This window comes from Caretta caretta, chromosome 1, assembly GCF_965140235.1.
Source record: "Caretta caretta isolate rCarCar2 chromosome 1, rCarCar1.hap1, whole genome shotgun sequence".
Taxonomy (NCBI): Eukaryota; Metazoa; Chordata; order Testudines; family Cheloniidae; genus Caretta; species Caretta caretta.
The window spans coordinates 246,395,898-246,418,446 of record NC_134206.1 but is presented as its reverse complement, the minus strand read 5'-3'; the positions used below and the strand labels follow the sequence as shown (position 1 = coordinate 246,418,446).

The 22,549-nt window shown below is 42.1% G+C and overlaps 1 protein-coding gene and 1 long non-coding RNA gene across 6 annotated transcripts in view; one reads left to right on the top strand and one right to left on the bottom strand.

Annotated features, from left to right (window-relative positions):
• Window positions 1–22,549, bottom strand: part of FGD4 (FYVE, RhoGEF and PH domain containing 4) — a 197,662-nt gene that overhangs the window by 97,900 nt on the left and 77,213 nt on the right. The window contains exon 1 of one of the 4 annotated variants that reach the window (XM_048829853.2): window positions 13,904–14,096. The exons of 2 other annotated variants lie outside the window; for them this stretch is intronic. The gene's annotated coding sequence lies outside the window, so the exon portion shown is untranslated. Of the gene's footprint in view, window positions 1–10,374; window positions 10,393–13,903; window positions 14,097–22,549 lie in introns of those variants that run through there. One more of the 4 variants, XM_075122738.1, reaches the window with a different exon arrangement.
• The window catches only part of LOC125626654 (uncharacterized), a 69,316-nt gene that overhangs the window by 15,407 nt on the left and 31,360 nt on the right, over window positions 1–22,549 (top strand). The window contains exon 1 of one of the 2 annotated variants that reach the window (XR_012665897.1): window positions 19,290–19,358. The exons of the other annotated variant lie outside the window; for it this stretch is intronic. This is a non-coding gene — a long non-coding RNA (uncharacterized LOC125626654). Of the gene's footprint in view, window positions 1–19,289; window positions 19,359–22,549 lie in introns of those variants that run through there. 2 annotated transcript variants of the gene reach the window in all.

The window sequence follows — 22,549 nt, the reverse complement described above, 5'->3', positions numbered from 1 at the left end:
GCTCTTTGGGGCACGGGCAGTCTTTTACTTTGTTTTTGTACCATAGGGCCCTGATATCAGAGTCCTAGGTATGATCTGTAATGCAAAAAACAACAATAAAAGATAATGATCTAGGATGTTTTCTTTCAGTTCCCTTTCACCAGCCTGTTAGACATTTCCCCGAGGGCAGACTGCTCCACATTTGTCCTTTACAGGGATTCTTTTAACTTTTTACAGAAGCCTCTGGTACTGGCCACCATTGAATAATGGATTAAATGGACCACTGGCCGCTGGGCACTACTGTAACAAATTTTCAACTATATTAACACTAACAAGACAATTCCTATGTTCCTATCCAAATTATACAAATGGGAATCTTTATGGCCATTCAAGCTGATTTTTAAGAACTTAGCACATATAATGACACTAAACTGGGAGGAGAGGTAGATATGCTGGAGGGTAAGGATAGGATACAGAGGGACCTAGACAAATTAGAGGATTGGGCCAAAAGAAATCTGATGAGGTTCAGCAAGGACAAGTGCAGAGTCCTACACTTAGGACGGAAGAATCCCATGCACCGCTACAGACTAGGGACCGAATGGCTCGGCAGCAGTTCTGCAGAAAAGGACCTAGGGATTACAGTGGACGAGAAGCTGGATATGAGTCAGTGTGCCCTTGTTGCCAAGGCGGCCAATTGCATTTTGGGATGTATAAGTAAGGGCATAGCGAGCAGATCGAGGGATGTGATCATTCCCCTCTATTTGACACTGGTGAGGCCTCATCTGGAGTACTGTGTCCAGTTTTGGGCCCCACGCTACAAGAAGGATGTGGAAAAATTGGAAAGAGTCCAGCGGAGGGCAACAAAAATGATTAGGGGACTGGAACACATGACTTATGAGGAGAGGCTGAGGGAACTGGGGATGTTTAGTCTACGGAAGAGAAGAATGAGGGGGGATTTGATAGCTGCTTTCAACCACTTGAAAGGGGGTTCCAAAGAGGATGGCTGTAGACTGTTCTCAGTGGTAGCAGATGACAGAACAAGGAGTAATGGTCTCAAGTTGCAGTGGGAGAGATTTAGGTTGGATATTAGGAAAAACTTTTTCACTAGGAGGGTGGTGAAGCACTGGAATGCGTTACTTAGGGAGGTGGTGGAATCTCCTTTCTTAGAGGTTTTTAAGGTCAGGCTTGACAAAGCCCTGGCTGGGATGATTTAATTGGGGATTGGTCCTGCTTTGAGCAGGGGGTTGGCTAGATGACCTTCTGAGGTCCCTTCTAACCCCGATATTCTATGATAATAAAACCGTGCTACTGATTAGAAATAAGTCCAAACTACAACTGTAAATCCTAAACCCCATGTATATTTTGGGGTGGAAGGGAAGAAAAAAAAAGAATTTGGATTCAAGTACATGGGGCCTTTTCAGGAAGGACAAAAAAAACCCCCACAGAAGTTAGCTTTTTCAGCTGCAGTTCAGTGCACAGGAAGCACATAAAACAAAAAAGTATCACAGCACAAACTGGATCTGTAATCATTACATCAGAGTTACTGAGCTAATACTACCTTTTTTGAGTGGAGCTACTTTGTACATCTTCCAAACTTCTTTCAAATGGAGCTCGTTAAGTGCTGCAGAGAGAAAGCCATTTGCAGCGTACAACAGTTTACCTAGTCCCTGCCTCAAAGAGCTGTCTTTTTGTTCTGTATTTATACAGCACCTAGCACAATGGAGTCCTGGTCCACGACAGGAGCTCCTGGACACTACAATGGTACAAATAAAAAAAACAAGTTTTTACTGATTTTACAAAAGCCAGTAATTGTGCTACATATTCTTGCTTATCAACTACTGGCTCCTTATCTAGTTACGCAAAAAACAGAGTGAGCACTCCTGAAACATTACCTATACATGTTTTATTACTACTACAAAAAGTGTTTTCCGCTACTTTAACATTTTCACATAGTCTACAAAAAATGGGAACTTGTGGTTCGTTTGCTAATTCTCTCGAACAAAGACAGACTTCGCCTTTGTCAGCTTGGGTTTAAAATGTTATCTAACTTGCAGACTTTACCATTAGTGGTTTCTGCTTGTTAATAAAGTTAATAGCTCAACATTTCTTAGGCTTCCTCGTTAACCTAACTCTAATTTCAGAGAATTGTGAGAACTGTTTCGATATAAGACAACAGAAAATATCATATTGCCTCTATATAAATCCATGCTATGCCCACATCTTGAATACTGCACGCAGATTTTGTCACCCCATCTCAAAAAAAGATATACTGGAATTGAAAAAGGTACAGAAAAGGGCAACAAAAATGATTAGGGGTATGGAACAGCTTTCATATGATGGGAGATAAATAAGACTGGGAGTTTTCAGCTTGGAAAAGAGACAACTAAGGGGGGATACAATAGAGGTCTCTAAAATCATGACTGGTGTGGAGAAAGTAAATGAAGTGTTATTTATTCCTTTCTCATAACACAAGAACTGGGGATCACCAAATGAAATTAATAGGAAGCAGGTTTAAAAACAAACAAAAGGAAGTATTTCTTCACACAACCCACAGTCAACCTGTGGAACTCTTTGCCAGAGGATGTTGTGAAGGGCAAGAATATAACAGGGTTCCAAAAAGAGCTAGATAAATTAATGGAGGATAGGTCCCTCAGTTGCTATTAGCAAGGATGGGCAGGAATGGTGTCTTTTGCCTCTGTTTGCCAGAAGCTGGGAATGGGCAACAGGGGATGGATCACTTGATGATTACCTGTTCTGTTCATTCCCTCTGGAGCACCTGGCATTGACCACTGTTGGAAGACAGGATACGGGGCTAGATCCAGCATGGCCATTCTTATGCTCTTATGTGTTTTTATTTCTGATTTGCCAAAAAGGTAGCTATTATTTACAATGCTTGTCCATTCTATTTTAGTAGCACTAGTGCATATTGATTAAATATAAACCAAGTTATAGGAAGATTTTTAAACTTTGGTTTTGGATATTAATGGCGGTGGTACTTCTCACTTAATGTAGATTCACTTACACCTGTTTAATCCTCACTTAAATCAGTTTAGTTTAATTTAGTAATTTACTAGTATATGCTAAACAAAGGATTAAATGGGTTTAAGTGCATCTACATTAGGGGGTATCACCTATTTAACTACACAGATTTCAAATTAATTTAGTTAAGACTGTACAACTTTTCTAATATAGACAAGCCCTAAGTATTGGGACACAATTGCAAATATTGACATTTATCCAATGTGCATCCATGTACTACTATAATACCACAATGAATCTGCTCACTAGATTTGCTTCATTTGAGTATGCAATGTTTTCTCTTTAAAAAAAAAATCCCTGAGAAGGTGAGTGGGGAAAGCCTACCTCCAGAACAGGTGAGATATTTAAGGAATGCCCTGAAGCTAGAGGTTAGTGAATGGCATGGTTAAGTAGTACTCAGCATACCACTACTCAGTCATTGGTCTAGAATTTAAATTGTTGCAGACAATAGATTAGAAGGACAATGGAAATGAGGCTCCAGCTTGGCAATGGGGAGCACAGGCCACTACCTGCACAGAGGTGGGTGATTACCCTGCAGCCCCCCAACCACCCTGGGCCAGGGACTCTGAATAAGGATGCACCAGACCCTGACAGAGTGCAATGGCCGGACCTGCCCCAAACACATCCCGGGGCCGTGCCCCTCTGCACCAGATGTGCCGCAATAGCAAGCAAAAGGGACAGAGTCTTACATACATGCCCACCCCAGCCCAGCCCCCCGAGGTGGTTGCCCAGCACCCAAACCAAACGTGCCCATTTGGGACTGCTGCCCAAGAGGGGCGCATGAATCAATTATTTTGCAGGGAAAGAGTAGAATTTGCAGAGGACATCAAGTCTGCGCTTGCACAGTAGCGCAGAATTCACCCAGGAGTACACACTGTACACACTGAGTCTGATCCAAATATAGCGGTTGTCTGGAGTTAACAAAACGTAAGGTAAGCAAAGTGTATGAACTCAAAAAACAAAGCAGCTTGCATATAGCTAGTATACATATATTCCTATCCATGTAAACATCATTCCTCTAATTTTATGACCACATTTAATATTTTGTTTTAAATTAAAACAAACTCCTTGCGGTAAGGATGTTCTCTTACTATCAATTTCCCTAGCACCCTGCACAATGCTCTCCTCCCCTACCCCCCATAAAAAATAAATCTAAAAAAACACCTCATCTTACGTTTTTCCTGAGCTCAACTGTTCTTAAGGGGGCTTATATCTAAAGATACTTATTGTCTGTCCATGCCCTTATTGCCTTCTCTCTCAGATGTACAAATTGTTTGTTCATCTGGCTTGGCTCTATTAGGACCCACATAATCTGGCATCAGAGTCAGCGAGCAAAAACAGCAGCATTTCTACACAGGGTCCTAGAATTTGCCATCCTAACATACGCAATTGCTACAACTGTCATCCCATCTACCCCAGTTGAATTTAAATATCTAGTTAAAAATGGTTGATAGGATGTTAATAAGACACAGTCCAGGGTAAAATCCATGTAAAGAAAGAAGATAACACTTATGTGAAACAACTAAATATTGTTACATCATTTATATTTGTAGTTCTTGTGGTGATGAAGGTACAAGACCACATTTCCAGGGCCACCCTGCTTTTTGTTTTATACAGGAAAGAATCAAGTAAACACAAATAGTTTTCAGAAATTGCTTCAGCAGTAATTACACTGAAATTTCTTTTAAAATTACTACTGTCTACATCTAAGCCTACATCAGCCGTTCAATAATGGCTTTTTATCATTTATTTTAACAAAAGAGCAATCAATGATCTTTTCTCACATTTGCTCCGCTGCCATCTACTTGAGGAGCTTTGTGGCAGGGCCAGCTCCAGGCACCAGCATTCCAAGCCGGCGCTTAGGGTGGCAGTTAGAAAGGGGCGGCAGTTCCTCCAGCCGCGGTGGCAAATCAGCGGCAGCTTCTTCCTTTTGCTGTCCGCGACAGCAGTTTTTTTCACTGCTTGGGGCGGCAAAAACTGTAGAGCCGGCCCTGCTCTGTGGAACTTGAAGAACAAAATATATGTTTCCTATAAGCTACATGCTTATTTAAATTTCATTTTTTGCTTTCTTACCAAAATCAAAGATATAAGTTTTACTCTCTTATGAAACCGAGCTGGACCACATCTGTCTAGATAGATTTTAAATAAACTGGTTTTGCAATATTTGCATTGAAATATATGGGAAGAATCTGAATAAACCGAAACATGATCAACACACGAACATATTATTGTATCTTATTGAAAAACCTAGTTAGATAAAGTGGATTTTCACAAATTGCTTGCTTTTCTCCTCTTTATCTTTACCTCAGTCCATTACATAACTGGTTATAGATTGCTCTACTCTAACATCCATACTCAAGATGCAAGTGCATTAGTCAGCATTAGCAGATTGCAGCAACATCTTCCAGTTTGCATAGAATATAATTCACCCAAAGTATGAGAAGGCATTTTACAATTAAAAGAAAACAAACGGGAAATGAAGATTAAGTGGCCTACTAGCTAAAGTTTTAGCTCCACAAAGTGCTGAGAAAAAGCATCCCTGCAACTTGTGAAAATGTCAAATATTCCGTTAATGGCCTGGTGCTTACCAGCAAAGCTAAAAGTAAAACAAGGTCAGCAGGCTTTGAAGCAGGGGTGAGCAAACTACGGCTAATGGGCTGGATCTGGCTCATCAGGGCTTTGGATCCGGCCCGCAGGACTACCACCCCTGTGGCACCTTGGGCTCCGCGCCGCTCCCAGAAGCGTCAAGAACCACGTCCCTGTGGCTCCTGGGGGAGGGTGGACAGAGGGCTCAGTGAACTGCTCTTGCCTGGGGTACCTCCCTCAAAAGCTCTCATGGGCCAGGAACAGGGAACTGCAGCCAATCGGAGCTTCGGGGTAGGTACCCAGAGGCAAGAGCAGCGCACAGAGCCCTCTGCCCCCCTCCCCCAGGGGCTGCACGGATGTGGTGCCAGCCACTTCCCAGAGTGACACGGGGCTGGGGCCAGCAGGGAGCCTGCCCTGGCCCCTGTGCACACCGCTGCCACCCTGGAACTGCTCCAGGTAAGCGGCACCAGGCTGGAGCCTGCACCCCGCACCCTAGCTCCCTGCCGTGATTCCTCTGCCGAACCCCACATCCCTCCTGCTCCCTGCACCACTGCCCTGAGCCCTCTCCCGCACTGTGCATCCCCTCCTGCACCCCACCATCTTCCTTGAGCCCCCTCGTACACCCTGCACCCCTCCTCTGCCCCAACCTCTTGCCCTGATACCCTTCCTGCACACCACACCCTGAACTCCATCCTGCACCCCAACCCCCTGCCCCAGTCCTACATTCATAGCCCTGCATGTAATTTCCCCACCCAGATGTGGCCCTTGGGCCAAAAAGTTTGCCCACCCCTGCTTTGAAGACATGTTTGAGGTACTGGTGCTATCTTATACAAAAAGCTTAATGCAAAAATCAGAACTCAAGCAAGAATCATTGCAGCATGCGGGAAGCCAGCGACTGTATTCTGAACCAGGGGAAAAAAGAGCATTTAGCAAAATCAGGATGCAGGCAGAAAGAGCACTGCAGTAATACAAACTTCTTTTGTTAGTAAGCACTGACAGACAATGATCCCTGCATCTACAAAGGAAAGTGGATGTTTTATCCTGAACAGACCACCACAATTTCCAAGTGTTCGGATTTATGAAGCAATACATTTTTAGATACAAGAGAATTAAACGTGACCACCACGTTATTACCAAACATCTGTTCTTAAGAGAACCTCAGATCTCTACCCAGACACATTTTAGAATAAACCACCCATTCACAGCTACAGAGATAATCTACTGCAGAGCAGCTTAAAATTTAGTCATTTACAGACAAAGCAGAAAATTGTCACAACAGGACCAAAGGGCAAAAATGGGTCATGTGGATTATAGTAAGTGTCCAATCATAACACCAGAATATGGCCCCAAGCAATGGCACATACAGTAGCTATTGAAGAGAACTGGTGCATAAGAACCTAAAACATGCAATTTCCAAGGAGCAATTACATTAGTCTTAAGTAATAAAACAGGACTTTTGAGAAAGTAAGGATGGTATCAGATCATCCAGATGAAGCCCTTTGATAGCTCAGCAACCCCCTATACTTCAGCAATATTATTCACAGTACTGAACACACACCACCATGTCAAGACACCCCTCTCAGAAAGCTCACCAGTATGAGGCCTAACCAAGGCAATCCCAATACTAAAAACTGATCAAATACCAGGCCGGGAGCTATCACCAAGCAATTTTACTTATAAACACATAAATTTGTTGAATTATTATTCATCTTCAGGAGCATCAGGAGTTTCGTTATTAAAAGAAGGAATACAGTAGAGCTTCAGAGTTACAAACACTAGAGTTACAAACTGACCGGTCAACCGCATACCACATTTGGAAGCGGAAGTACACAATCAGCCAGCAGCAGAGACCAAAAAAAAAGAGCAAATACAGTAGAGTACTGTGATAAATATAAACTGCTAAAAAATAAAAGGAAATTTATAAAAAGATTTGATGAGGTAAGGAAACTTTCTGTGCTTGTTTCATTTAAATTAAGATGGTAAAAAGCAGCATTTTTCTTCTGCATAGTAAAGTTTCAAAGCTCTGTTATGTCAATGTTCAGTTGTAAACTTTTGAAACAACCTCCATTCCCTAGGTGTTCGTAACTCTGAAGTTCTACTGTAATAGATACAATAAAAGAGAGACAGCATGCGTAGGACAGGACAGAAATTAGGAGATTTGGGTTCTAAATCTCCTTCTGCCACTAACATGCTGAAGTACCTTGGGCAAGTCACTTCATCTGTCTGTGCACACTTTCCCCTTGAACCCTTTCCCTTCTTGTCTACTTTGTAAATTCTTCGGGGCAAGGGACAGTCACTATGTGTTTGTATAGGTACCTAACAATGGGGTCCCATCCCAGCTTTGTCCACTAGGCACAATTATTTATTAATAATAATAAAAAAGGAAAGCCAGTATAAGGTATTCTGCTTGAGATACTCAGTCTGAGCAACTGAGAAACTTACTGCTAGTCTACTATTCTGTTATGAAAAGATTTAGTACACAAGTACTGGAATGCAGATTAAGGACCATCAGACTTACACTTTCATATAAAAGCAAGCGTAGGCAGCTTATGAAGTTTAGTATCACTGAAAAAAGATCCTCCAGCACAGAAGCCTGATTGGTTTTTTGAATATCACACAATTAAAGCGCATTTAGAATTAGAGTGCAAGGGGGGCGAGACATTAACAAGGGAAACCCCAAATCTGGAATTACTGCCCTGGAAGAGAAGTTACTACAAAGTGATTAACAACAGTCTGTAGGAGGAGGACTAGTCTTTTCTATTACTCATCTGAAGAAACTCTTTAGATAACCCTGCTGCCCACAAATATATGGAGAGCCTGGTAACAGTAAAGATGGCCTACAGTTCTCCAGTGGATAGTACATGGACTTCATGTTGCTAAAAGCCAAGCCAGTCAACCAAAATGAAAAACCTCAATATACAGAGGAGGATACAGTGCTTCAAGCACAGGACTGGGATTCAGGTGTTTGAGGTCTAGTGCTGACTGTTAGACTTATGACCTTGGGCAAATCAAACTGTGCCTTGTTTTCCCTTCTGTAACAGAGAAAAGATTGCATACCTACTTCAAATGGGGTGTTTTGCAACTGATGTTTGTGTAACAGCTGTTGATGGAAACTTCTGTACAGAAGTACAACAATCGGCATTTTCAAACTCAGCATTCAAATCCATACTTACGACCCCAAAGAGCCAGATTATCAGAGTTGTGGTGCACCAACAACTTCCACTGAAGGCCGAGAGCATTGTGGGTACTCAGCACTACTTTAAAAAAAAAAAAAATCAGGCCTTTCATTTAGGCAATTAAATATGGATTTGAATGCCTAATCAGCATCCAAGTTTAAACATATTGTCCATAACTCTTGCAAGTATAAATGAATTTGGCAATCCAGAATATGGTTTAAAACAGATTGTCCACTTGCTACATGAAATCATTAACAGAGTGTAGTGCTGTTTTCTTAAACCCAACAGATATCAGTAAAAAAGTATGGTCCAAAGCCCAACAGTGACTGTATAGATAAGTCTCTAAATAGACTGCTGAGAACAGGTTAAAAATTACAGCAAAGGCTCCTAATAGAAACAACTGTGGAAAAATTATTTTCCTTTAAAGGATGATCCCTATGGTATGACGTTGTAGCATCCTTTGCAGGAATAGGCTCCTAGCATGAAGCAAAAATAGCCAGCATAGCCAATTACTGCAGCTCGATTATTTCCACAATTCTAGTCATTAAAAAGGCAGCTTATAATATGATGGCATCAGTCATCGTATCTGAAATGAAAATTTCCGTCTTGCATGTTTTTGCCTTGGGTAATAAAGTTAAGCTCCCCCGACAGTTGTGTAAAAAGTAAAGCTGGTCTAATAATGAACCACAGATTTGTGAATAAACAGCTCAATTTAGATTTGCTGCTACTCGTGGAGTCATAGTATTACTTACAAGTATTAAGATAACCATCAGGAATTCATAAAAATACTCATGAATCCCTGAAGTTTCACAAATTGATAATGTACTTGGCATTCTTCAGCTAAGTTTTAGCTGGCCAATCAGGGAGAAGTATCACGAGCCAAATACATGCCATGAATAGGGAAGAGTCAAAATGAAATATTCATAAACCACTCACAAATGACCCACAGTCTGAAAACCAATTTGTCTGAAATATACAGAGTACTAATGAGATCAGTCTCTATTCTTAAAGCCAAAAAACCCCAAATTAAATTGATTTGTCAGTTGAGAGAATGTAATTTGACCAGCTCCAATCAAAAGCCAGGCAACTATTTTTCATTGCGTATGCAATTCTTGACCCGGCCTGAACACACCTATGTCAACAACATTATTTGATGTGCTTGTGATTTATGAATGTGTTTCTCAATCAATCTAAAAACACCTTACTAACTAGCAGTCTGATCCTAAGCATGAGAGTAACTTTACTCACATGAATAGCCCTTTGGAACTCGAGAGATTACTCACATTACCATCATGCATAAGTGTTTCCAAAGTCAGGTTTTAGGACTGTTTGATTTAAACACTCAAGTAGCCAGTTTGCTCAGTCATTTCTTACATGCAATAAACACACTATTTTGTTCCATGTTCATGGCATTCTAAGTATCATCATCTTGCATTTAACTGCTAGTTAATTATATATAGCAGAGCAACTGGATGATAAAAAGCAACATTATTTTTATAATCTCACTTTAATATTCTATTCCTGCCTCTTTTACCAACCCACTTACCCTCTGTATTTGTTTCCCTATGTGCAAAATGGGAAGAAGGCTACTTACCTCACAGGTAAATTGTGAGAATTTATTCTGGTTTATAAAGCAAATTTTGGAGGTCCTCCAAATCTTCAGTTAGATGTTGCTAATGGAGGGTAAAAAAGCATTATAGTCTTCCCTACTGAATACAAATCCCTTGTAAAACACTAAAAATTCTATTATAAATGTATAGGTGTATTTTTAATCCTTCACTGCCACTCTCTGAGTCTCTTCTATTTAGCTGTAGTTAGGCAAAATCTCATCACAACAAGGAGCACTGATTTGCTTTCAACCAAATTAAGCTATTTCACAAATTTCCTAAATCCTTGTAAAGCAATTTCTAATTTGAGAGGGGAGAAAATGCAGACATCAGCAATATTTTTAAATAAAAATAGGCATGGAAGGCTCAAGTAATTTCATATAGAGGACTTACAAATAGACCAGCAGTAGCAACAACCATGTCAGCAGGTTTTTCCTCCCACATCCACCATCCCTAGACTTCCATTATCTCACACAAGTTGCAAAGAGAGTGGCTTGTAAACAGACACTGACTTTCCAAAAACCGTGACTGTTGAGAGAGGATTGCCAGCTTTAACCTTGAAGCTAAGGAGCATCCCCAAGGAAGCAAACCACAAGCTGGGTTTTGTTTTTTTAATTCAAAACATATCAGTAAACAGTAGAAAAATGTATCAAAACTAAACTTGTTTACGAACTCTGCAAGCTAACAGCCTGGATGCATAAATCCAAGTCATGTCAGACAGCATTCCAGAATAATGTGTCAAAGTAAAAGCAGAAAGACTTGTCTGTTTGTGGGAAACAATTGGGTCAGTTTGCTGGCAAGCCCTTTAGACTCCTTTACATTGAATCAAACCCATTATTCAATGCCAGGCTTCCTTTATAGTTTAATATACAGAGATATTGCAAATGAGACTTAAGAAATGTCTCAATTAAGTACCTACACTATACATACATTTCTGGCCATAGTATGTTGGTTATGTCTTTTTTGTTCACTAATTAAATGCAGCCTGGAGTAGTTTTTGTTGGTGGTGGTTTCGGGTGGGGAGGGGAAGGAGGTTGTGGCAAGATGCACTAAAGGTGATCTTTCCCTCGTGTAGATCTCCTATAAAGGTAGCAGTGTTGCTCTGGGATAGATTTTAGGGAGGAATTCCAAGGGGCGACAGAGTCCTTCTTTAGGGAACTCCCCCTCAGAGGGGCTCAGTGCAACCTGTGGACTCTGCGGACCAAGACAGCCAGCATTCCAGGATAGGTCTCCCTTATGACTGTGCATTGCTGTAGCCCTCATTTGTCACTGAATCAAGTAAGAAGGTCAGGGACATTTACATGTGTTGTCCACAATACATTAAAGTAACTGATTCCATAAGAATCAATGTCCACGTATTTTAACATTATTTGTAGCATCCAGAAGATGAAAAAAAATCTGTTATGAATGGCCAGATGCTTTAATGGATTAATTACTGACTGGTCTTTAAATCTCTGTCTGCAGATCAAGACTGACCCAGTGACCAAAGTTAAAAAAAATATTCACATATTTTGCAGCCTCTTATATGAATCCCAATTTAAAAAAAATATTTTATTGAAAGTCTATTTAGACATTTACACCATGTTCATCACTGTCATTTAAAATTCAGAGATGCATCTGAGACAATGTCAGTTGTGAAGTCCTCTATTTACGCTGGAAACAGAACACAGGCAGTGGCAGTACAAATTCCGTGCAAATCATATAGCAAAAAAAAAAAAAAAACCCCACACAAGAAGCCACTTTTAAGTCCATTCCATTGTTGGCCTCTCTGCCTACACTTGCACCGTTATCTCATTGGCAACTGTGATGGTGAATTCTATGACTGACACCGTCCAGTAGGAAACGAACTGGGACCAACAACTCATTTCACATAAGCCACAAAATTACCTTGACATAACTTTTGATCATTAGTTTTGACCCAGTTCAAGTCCACAATGTCCTAACGGTGAAAGTCTCATGTCTTTCCAACTACATGAGCCAGTCTCTCTTTTAAATAGCACCCAAATATAATAGTACGAAACACAAGTGGTACACACGAACAAGTGCACCACAACTTTAAGTCCAATAAAACAAGCTCTAGATAAATGACACTGTTCAATTGCAGAACACTTAATTGTGAAGGAGGAAGGGATCTGTCCAAAAGCAAAACCAGTTAATTATTACGAAAGGTGGTACAGCCCCTACCAAAACTACTCTCCCACTTCCACCAGGGGTAAGCACAGCATTGTTCCTTTATGCATTTAAAGGGACTTTAAGCCTACCTACCTCCAGAGCACATATGCAGTCATGCTACTGTGCGTTCTACATAACAAACCCCTATACCGTAGCGCTGCCTCCATAACTGCTCCAGGGAGAAGAACTAAGTGTTCACTACTACAAGACTTTACAAAAATGCACAACACTGCCAGATGAAAAATTCACCGTTTTTAAACTGTTATTTTACACGCTGTTGACCTTATTAACCATGTCATTTTCAACCTACTGACATTTTAAGAGCACAGAGAGCAGATCAGTGGAATGAGGAAGACTGACATGGCATAATTAAAAGGCTTTAGTGCTGCCCTCCCCCATACAAAATAAAAATGGCAGTCTTGGTAAAATGCATGCAGCATAAGCACTTTATTTCAAAAGAAAATCCCAAAACATGGCCAGAAATCCTTGCAGAAGGGACGCTATCTTAAATGACTATTTCTGGTACAATAGTGCTTTAAGACATATTTTTAGAAGTCCCTTGTATAAAGGCAACAGTAATTTTAATTGAATATAAATAATGGTAAATCAAGCATTTGTTATACCTACCTCCTACAGCACAACCAAAACACTGTTTAAAAAGGACTCCATGGATACAGAAGGAGCCTTACAAATGAAAGTGAGTCTCCCTAATTTTACACTTGCTTTTACAGCACTGTCATATTGTTTCCACACGCACAGCACCCTGAGAACTCGTGCAAAGTCACTGCATAATTGAACCGCATATTGTTACAAAATAAAGCTTCTAAACGTTTAATCGGTCAGTGAGTTCAGGGTGGCAGTGAGGGGGGGAATTGATCTTGCATTCGACTACCATTTCATGTTCTAAGTCACAACCATGTATCTATTATACCGGTACCTCCATTTGAATGCCCCCTCCACCCCATCCCAATCCCCCCTTCCAAAACAGAACAACGTGAAGCTTACCACAAGCCACTCAAAGAAAAAGCAATTAACATTAAAAGGTGTGTAAATCAGTCAGTCAACTAGTTCAATGCGTAATGGGGGCAATGAACAGTATTTCACATAGAAAAGAGGTACGAATTGCCCCAATTCGGCTAGTTGTTATTCTCATTCCTACTTCAGAGATCCAAAATCAACTACTTAAAATGAGACAAAAGAATCTTTAGAACCTTAATATTTCCAGTCTTTACTGATAAAAATTGCTAGACTGAATGACTAATAGTTATTCATCTCTAGATCACGAAACCATATATTGCATCAATATTACAAAAAAAGTATATATATTGTGCATTTAGTACTAACCTTATAAAAGCTGCATTTACTCTTCTTGGCTAGAGATGATTAATAGTTTTGGTAAAATCCCTTTATGTGCTCTTCCAGCTTACTAATTCAAAGCTTCCATTAACACACTCCATTGCAGATAATTGCAGACAGCACACGCTTCCCTGCTTTTGCCAGTCCCCAACACAGTAAGGATAATCACATTCCAGCGGGGAGTGAACAGATGGTGGATTCCATGGTAACCAATTCTCCTAAGGCTATTGGTAGAGTGTGTGACTACCACTTATTGGGTAACAATCACTCTTTGTGCTTCAGCCTTGCAAATCCTTAATGAAGGGACATATAAGCTTCTAGCACTTACTGGGCATGCCTAAGCAGGTGTTTTGCCATTTAAACAAGGCACTGCACCACAACAAAAGCTTTCATCTGGATTTAACCTTGATCGGGTCTATGCCTAATATTTCGGGCAGGTTTAATGCTCAAGAATAAGATCACACAAAGCTCAACTTGAAGTCTATTAAAAATAGCTCTCAACAGTTATGGATACAATTATCTTCTAGATTTATTTTTCACCTTAATTTCCAGAAGGGTTGAGTGCACTCATTCAGTCTTTTTTTTCTAATGAATTAATTTCCAAACCACACTGGATAGACTGAGATTTATATTATGTCACAAGCAAACAAAACAGCTGTTAAAATTTAAATCTTATTAATAAAACAATACAAGAACGTAGGAGTGTTAGGTAAATTAAGTCAATGCTAGTATGGAACAAAAATAATTGCCAGAACAATTTTCCAAAGGATGGTTTATTTCCACTGGAAAAGGTTTCATACCTACTCTGTTGGAACACTTGCTGCATTTTCTGGAGCTACTATGCTTTGCCTTACCTAAAAATGTTCTAATCTCCTAATTTAGGGTTTTATTCCACAAGAATATTGCAATTCCTTGCTTTTGTTGTTAGAGCCTCTGCTAGGTTCTCTGTCTCCGCATCCAGCAAGACTAAAGCTGATTCAGCAGCCAAAAGCTACCTGTTCTCCACAAGCAGTCTGAATATGAAACAGAGAGGAGAGAGTCTAGAAAATGCTCTTTGGACTGTGTAGTAACGGAAGCTATTCATCTCACCTGACCATACCCATCTAGCAAGAAACCTGCATTGACACATGTAGCGGCCCAGTGGAGCACTCCTCGCAAAATCCTCAGTGACATTATTTTGGAGGACAGGAAGAGCAGGGAAGTGGTTTTTCCCAGAACAATTGATAGCAGTCTTGCCTGCAGAGAAGAGCCTTGAAGGCATACATTAAGGCTTTAATTGCATGCCATTCTCATTCAAAATAATAAGAGCCCTATTTAGTGACAGAGCATGCCTGTCAGTTTACCAATATTTTGTGGGTAGGATCAGTTTACAAGTTCAGCCTTTCACTGCCTCGCCCTCCAAAACTCTGTCATTCATACTTTACAGTGCTTTGGAAAATGGAAGAGAATTTCTGTAAACTGATGCCAAACCACCCAGTATCTGGATCCAGCTTAAGCATGGGGAATTTCCAATTCAACAGACTTACTATACAGGGGCGGGGGGTGGCGAAAGAAAAACCAACCAACCAACCTTTTCCCCTCCTTCTCCGACAATACTGCTCTTATATTCCGCTAGCTAGCCCTGATCCTGCAGGCCTATTAGCAATTCCTATAGGAGAATGAGAAGCCCTCTATTGGAACCCACTGTGATAAATCTTACAATTTCCCTGCAGATGATGCTACACACCATGAGACCACTCAGTGCTGCCCTTCATTCATGGATCCTCAATTCCTTTCATTCTCACTGCACTGCTGAGCTATACAAGTTGATATAAAAAGAACTAAGCTTATATAAAAAAGAACAAAAAACTATATAGTTATAAATTAAAATAAACCAAACTATTGCTAATAATTTGTTTTAGGGTAGCACCTAGAGACTGCTGGAGAGATTGGAGCCCCATTGTTGTAGCTACTGTACAAACATGTAAGAAGAATCCCTGCCCCAAAGAGATTACAGTCTAAATAGATGAAATAGACAAAGGGTAGGAGGAGAAAGAGGCACAGGCAGGCTAAGTGGCTTACCCATAGTGTCAATCAGTGGCAGAGCTGGGATTAAAACCCAGGCAGTACCCTGTTCATTAGGCCACACTGCCTCCCAATGTTAACTGATGGCTGAAATGCTTTACAAGTGACATTGGGCTTCAGAAGCCCAAAACTAGACCTGATATTTTCCCTCATGTCTGTGTAGACCTCAGACAATTCTCTCCGCAAATTCCTATCCATTCCCGTTCCAAAGCCACGACATGCAGGTTAGAATGCTGGCCAGCAAGGAACAGAGAAACCACCACCTCACACTGCTGAAATGAGAATACTCAGGTGGAACTGGGTAAGAGGAGAATTGATAGGTGACAATGAAATGGTACAAGCTGTGATGCAAGTAGACCCTGTGACGTTTCACTCCATATTCTTTATGAAAATATGCTTATGATACGAATATGACAACAGATATACTTTAGGCAAGAGGAGTCTTATAAGATATCATTGGAAATATTATAATTTCCTGAACGTAATTATCCAATTTGTATGCCTGTATCATTTCTGTGTCTGAAGTTAGGAATATTGACTATCTACTTTGGGTGATGCCCACTGCTAGGACAATGGACTGTGAAAAGGTCTGGCCTTCCTGCGGACACTCCATACTGCCACTGACTCAAACACTGTGAGACTGTGGGAAACAAAGGATTCCCATCTTATGAAAATCCTATTTAAGGGTGGACTCCTCCTCTCCATGGCTTGTCTGCCCAAGAAGAAAGATTGCTAAAGCCACCTGAAGGGAAAGTGGGGGGGGGGAGGGGGAGAAGGGGAAGAGTCCTGACTGAGACAGGGGGTCCAATCTGAAAAGAAAGATAACTGGAATTCTGAACCACAGAAACTTTGCAACCTGCCTAAAAGTAACATTTAGGGTAAGAAATTACATTTTGTAACCTGTTTCTTTAGTATATTGAGCTTAGCTTGCGTACTTTGTTTTATTTGCTCAATAATCTGCTTTGTTCTGTCTGTTCTCTTATATTCACTTAAAACTCACCTTTTGTTATTAACTTGTTGCTTGTTTATAATAGAACCCAGTTTATGTAATTTCTAATGGGGGGGGCAAGAAGTTGTGTATATTTCCCTCCACGTTGAGGGAGAGGGCAAATTTCATAAAACCTTTTTGTTTGTACCCCTTAAAGGGAGTGGGAAGTGAGTGCTGGGGGAGACCTCTCACACAGAGCTGACTTCAGTCTGTGTCTGCAGTGAGGTGTGGCTCTGCCTATGTGCTTATCTGGAAGAGGCTTGTGAGCCTAACCCAGCAAGGTCAGGTAAAGGGGACCCAGGCTGGCAGAAGAGGCTGATGTGGGAAGGGGGAGGCTCAGTTAAACTCAGGCACATCAGGTGACACTCCAAAGGGCCCAAACCCCTCACAGATCCCATCACGGAAAAGCTGAGGGAACATCGACTGAGATGGCTGAGTAATGTGAGATGAGAGCTGGGATATGCTGGTCAGAGTACAATATCTAGTAGTCCCAGGAAAAAGACCACAAGGAAGACCCAGAAAAAGGTGATTTGAGACACTGAAGGAGGACACAAAGAAGATCAGCGTCAGCTTGGAAGACTCACTCAACAGGAATCTTTGGAGATGAAGAACAAGGATCACTGATCCCAACTAAAGGGGCAAAGCAAAGGAAAAGAAGATACGGCAGACTAATATAGGTCTGATTATATATAAACTATAATATATATCTGAACAGCTCAATCTTTAATGTATTTATCCTCCCAACACCCCTGTGAGGTAGGGTACTATCACCACCATTTTACAGACAGGGAACTGAGGCACCAAGAGGCTAAGTGACTCGCCCAAGTTCCCACAGAAGACTGACAGAGCAGGTAACTGCACTCAGATCTCCCAAGGCTTAGCCTAGTGCCCTAATCACTAGACCATCCTTCCACTCCAACTCCAGTACATGTGCCACCTCGGATAATGGCTAAAGATTCCCTAACTGACTGAAAGTTGAGGATATTGGTAACAGCTGATTAATGCACAGGAATTGCTGCTGTCCTTGAGGATTTTTGGAGTATTTTGCTGAGGAGAGTGAGAAGTGTGGATGGGAACTGTGGGGCTGCCATTCTCTCTGGCTCTAAGAAGTTCAAGTCACACACACACACTTTTATGCCATGCTGTAGAGCTGTGGTCTCTAACCTTTTTACATACAAGGTAACTATCTGAATTTAAGTGCAACCCAGGATCTACCCCGCCCCTTTCCTGAGGCCCCACCCTGCTCACTCCATCCATCACTCACTCTCCCCCATCCTCACTCACTTTCACCGAGCTGGGGTAGGGGTTCGGGTTCGAGTGTGGGAGTGGGGTGCAGGAGGGGGTGAGAGGTCCAAGCTGTGGGAGGGAGTTTGGGTGCGGGAGGGGGCTCCAGGCTGGGGCAGAGCGTTGGGATGCAGGAAGGGGTGCAGGTTCAGGACTGGCACAGGGCTGCAGGAGGGGGCGCAGGGCTGGGGTGCAGGTTCCCGCTGGGCAGCGCTTACCTTGGGTGGCTCCTGGTCAGCGGGGCTAAAGGCAGGCTCCCTGCCTACCCCGGCCCTGCGCCGCTACCAGAAGTGGCTGGCATGTCCCTGTGGCTCCTTGGGCATGGGGGCATGTGGCTCCGTGTACTGCTCCTCTCTGCAGGCACCACCCCAACAGCTCCCTTTGGCCTCAATTTCCTGTTCATGGCCAATGGGAGCTGCGGGGGCGGTGCTTGCAGACTCTAGCAGTGCAGGGAGACTCCCTGCCCCCCGGGGGCCACGCCACCACAGGGACATGCCAGCCACTTCCAGGTCCAGGAGTAGCATGGGGCCAGGGAGCCTGCCTTAACCCCGCTCGCCACTGGACTGTTAGTGGCCGGAGATCACAATTGACTGTCAGAGGCTCTAGGATCAACCAGTCGATTGTGATCTACCAGTTGGTGACCCTGCTGAAGAGAGACTGTGAAGTCATCACCTTAAGAAGATCAGAAGGAATGTGTAGGTGTATGTTCTAAAGTTCGGGTCATAACCCAGTACTGGGTTATGGCATGTCAGGCACTGCGTTGCTCTGCTCAGCACTGCCAACCGGGACATTAAAAGTCCTGTTGGCAGTGCTGCCCAGCTAAGGCAGGCTATTGCCTACCTACTCCGACACTGTGCTGTGCTCTGGAAGTGGCCAGCAGTGGGTCTGGTTTCTAGGCAGGGGGGCCACAGGGCTCCGTGAGCTGCCCCCACCCTGAACACCGGCTCCACACTCCCACTGGCTAGGAACCGGCCAATGGGAACTGGGGGGGAGGGAGGTACTTAGGCACCTCCACCTAGGATCCGGACCTGCTGCTGGCCACTGCCAGGGAGCAACACGATCCACGGTGCCAGGACAGGTGGGAAGCCTGACCAGGAGCCACCGGAGGTAAGTCCACACCCCGAACCCTGTGCCCCAATCCTCTGCCCCAGCTCTGAACCCTGCCCCCGAACCTGAAACCCCTTTCTGCACCCCAAACCCCTCATCCCCCTGCCCCAGCCCGGAGCCCCCTCCCACACCCTGAATCCTCATTCCTGGCCCCACCCTGCAGCCCTCACCCCAACCCTCTGCCCTAGCTCTGAGCCCCTCCCATACCGCAAACCCCTCATTCCCAGGTCCATTGAGTCACAGGCATCAATTATTTTCTTCAACTGGGTCCCCATAAAAAAGTTTGAAAACCACTGTACTAAGATACATCCCAAAATAAAAATTTAATTACAACAGAATGGTGAATCTTATGTGGAAAACACCAATATAGTTACCACATAAAAACAAAATTATTCATAAGTATTTCCAGTGCTGGTTGTATGTGTTTATATACATGAAATCTTTGTTCATTAAACCTGATAGACTGTCATACAATAGCCTAAATTCCAGCTGCCATAGGAGGAAAGCGATGCAGAAAGTACTACTGGCAATTCTTTGCCACCAGTTGCTAGGCCTTAAAACTGCCTTTGTGCATGAACATCTAACAAAGTCTTTTCGCGCTGCTGCAGGGTATGAAGGTCTTGCACAGCAATTTTCTGACAAATTGGCACATGACTATTTTGCAAGCCATCTTGCTACTCTCTAGCCTGAAGCTCCTTCAGTGGGTGCTAGCTTAGTTAGCAGTACTATTATCCAGGAAACCAGGTCCTGATATTTAATCATGCAACTGCAGAGTGTTCCTTATCTGTGACCACAGCTGTCAACTCTAATGCCAAGCGAGCAAGAGAAGGGGGGGGGGGGCAAAGGGGAAAAGAACAGCAACATCTTAAGTTTTGCTAATAGCAGCAGAAACTGTGCCAATGAATGAATGCTCAAAATTCCACGTACATGTATGTGTGTCAATTTTCACAGCTTGTGTTTGTCATGCTGTCTGGAGTGGCTCACAACCATGAGTGCCAACCTCAGGGCAAACTGTCAAAAAGCAGGGAAGAGACACCAAACTAGTTGTATGTTCTATAAAAAGATTTCACCAAACCAGTAACAAGTGTTAACTCCTAAAGCTCTCCAACAGTCTTACCATGGAGTCACAGACAGTCCCCTTGGGCATTCCAGTTTATCTTACCACCCAGGCAGGCTGGACTATGTGATGGATGGTCACTTCACCCCAAAAATCACAATAATATTCAGGTTACAACCAGTCCCAAAACACCAGTCACTTCCTTCAGGTCAGGTGTACTCAGATCTCAAACCAATGACCATGCCTGTAGCCAATCCTGTAATAAACTAAAGATTTATTAACTAACAAAAGAAATTAGAGGTTTACAAGGTTAAAACAGGAAACATACATACATACACCAATGAGTTACAGTCAGAGATTTAAAAAAGCTAACATAAGCTTCTATAATAAGCAGCTGTATACGTCCTTTAGGGCTGAGCCATAACATGCAGCATGGGGATCTGTTACTTATGTTCACAAATTTTTGCCCCTCAGAGTCCAGACAGCATAAAGAGACTCAGTTTCTCCTTTTCAGGGATTTTTATCCCCTTCACTCCAGAATCCAAGCTGATGGGATGAGTTCATCCCCAGGCCTCCCCTTCTGGAGGGAGTGAGGAATACAATCAACAAGGTTTCCTCTCCTTTGATGCTACATAATGCCTCATTTGACTTCAATGGGTCACCTTGTGTGCTGGACAAGCACTTTACTTTAATTAATGCTTCTTCTGTTTGGTAAATTATATAATTGCAGAGGTTGACAATGCAAACACTGAATATGACTTTATACTATGGGATACAGATATTATAAAAAGTAGGATTAATACATGCAGCATCCTACAAGCAATTCCATAAAGTCTAAACACTGAACACATTCTTATATCTATTTTAAACTATACTAACCCACAGATAAGCCAGACTGGCCAGACCAGCTATGCATTAGTCAGTGTGTTCACTGAGGCCTGGAGCACTGGCATAAGCTGGCACCTGGTCTGCCAGCACCAGTGTTCGCTTTCAGAGAGCCCATGTATAGTACTGTTCGTGCACTCTAAGTGATAACAGAGAGAGTGTGTGTTACTAAAAAGGCAATCAAAGCATTTTTCCTCATTTCAAAGTTTTAGTTACTACTGTGGCTCCATATTCCCCTGTGCAATCTCCCTATAGAAAAAGGAAGAACACAGAGCTCTCGGATTGCAAAAAGACATTTTAGTAGCACCTGTCTGTGTGCTAGGTGTTATGCATACACAATGGGGTCTTGATCCTGAGTGGGGCCTCTGGATGCTGCCATGATATTATAAATAGCTTTAGGAAACTATAGCATCAAAGATACAAGGTCATTAAAAATAATCTCCCTATTTACTTTTGTGTTTAAAAGAATATTTCCCTCTGCTGATTTGAATACATCAAAAAAGTGTTGTTTACATGGAGCTTTACAATATTATGAATATGTATTTCAGCAACAATAGTGTGAGAACCAGAGGGTCTGCAATACCTGTCTTTCCATCAAACATGTAAGAATCAGATATTGGCATGGTAGCATTTGCAGAATTGGCAAATGGGAATTTACATTTTTCATAATTTGTCCATTAACCTACTAAGTAACCTGTAGTAGTTCTCATGTGTATGGCTGGCCGGGCGGGCGGGGGGAGGGGGGGGTCACATGAAAAAAAAACAACCATAAAAAAAGAGTAGCATTACTTGCATTTCCAATGACTGCACAGAACAAAATGAAGTACATTATAAACTGAAGAAATTTTTTTGCTAGTAAGAAACAATTTTTCAGAAAGACATTTTCAGCATTGTCAATAGTCTCTTGACTTCAGTAGTGAAGCACTATCCCAGTCAAAGGAAAACGAAGTATTTTTACCCATCTGTATGTGGATGCAGCTGTATAATTTGCTACGTTGTCAAATGCTTTAAATTACTATAGTGTAAGTTTAAGTTCCACCATCACCAGACAGCCTGCTATGTCACATTTTCTCAGACCAGGTAGGGCTACATGTAAAGTTTTGCCAGCCTATCTATTCCATTAAGGATATGAATTTTTATTTTTAATTTTTAAATTTAGCTATGCTAGCAAAAGCCCAAATGCAAAATGTAATTATATTGGCATAAAAGGAGCTTGTGCAGATCTAGCTTGTTTTGTTTGGGGAACAGT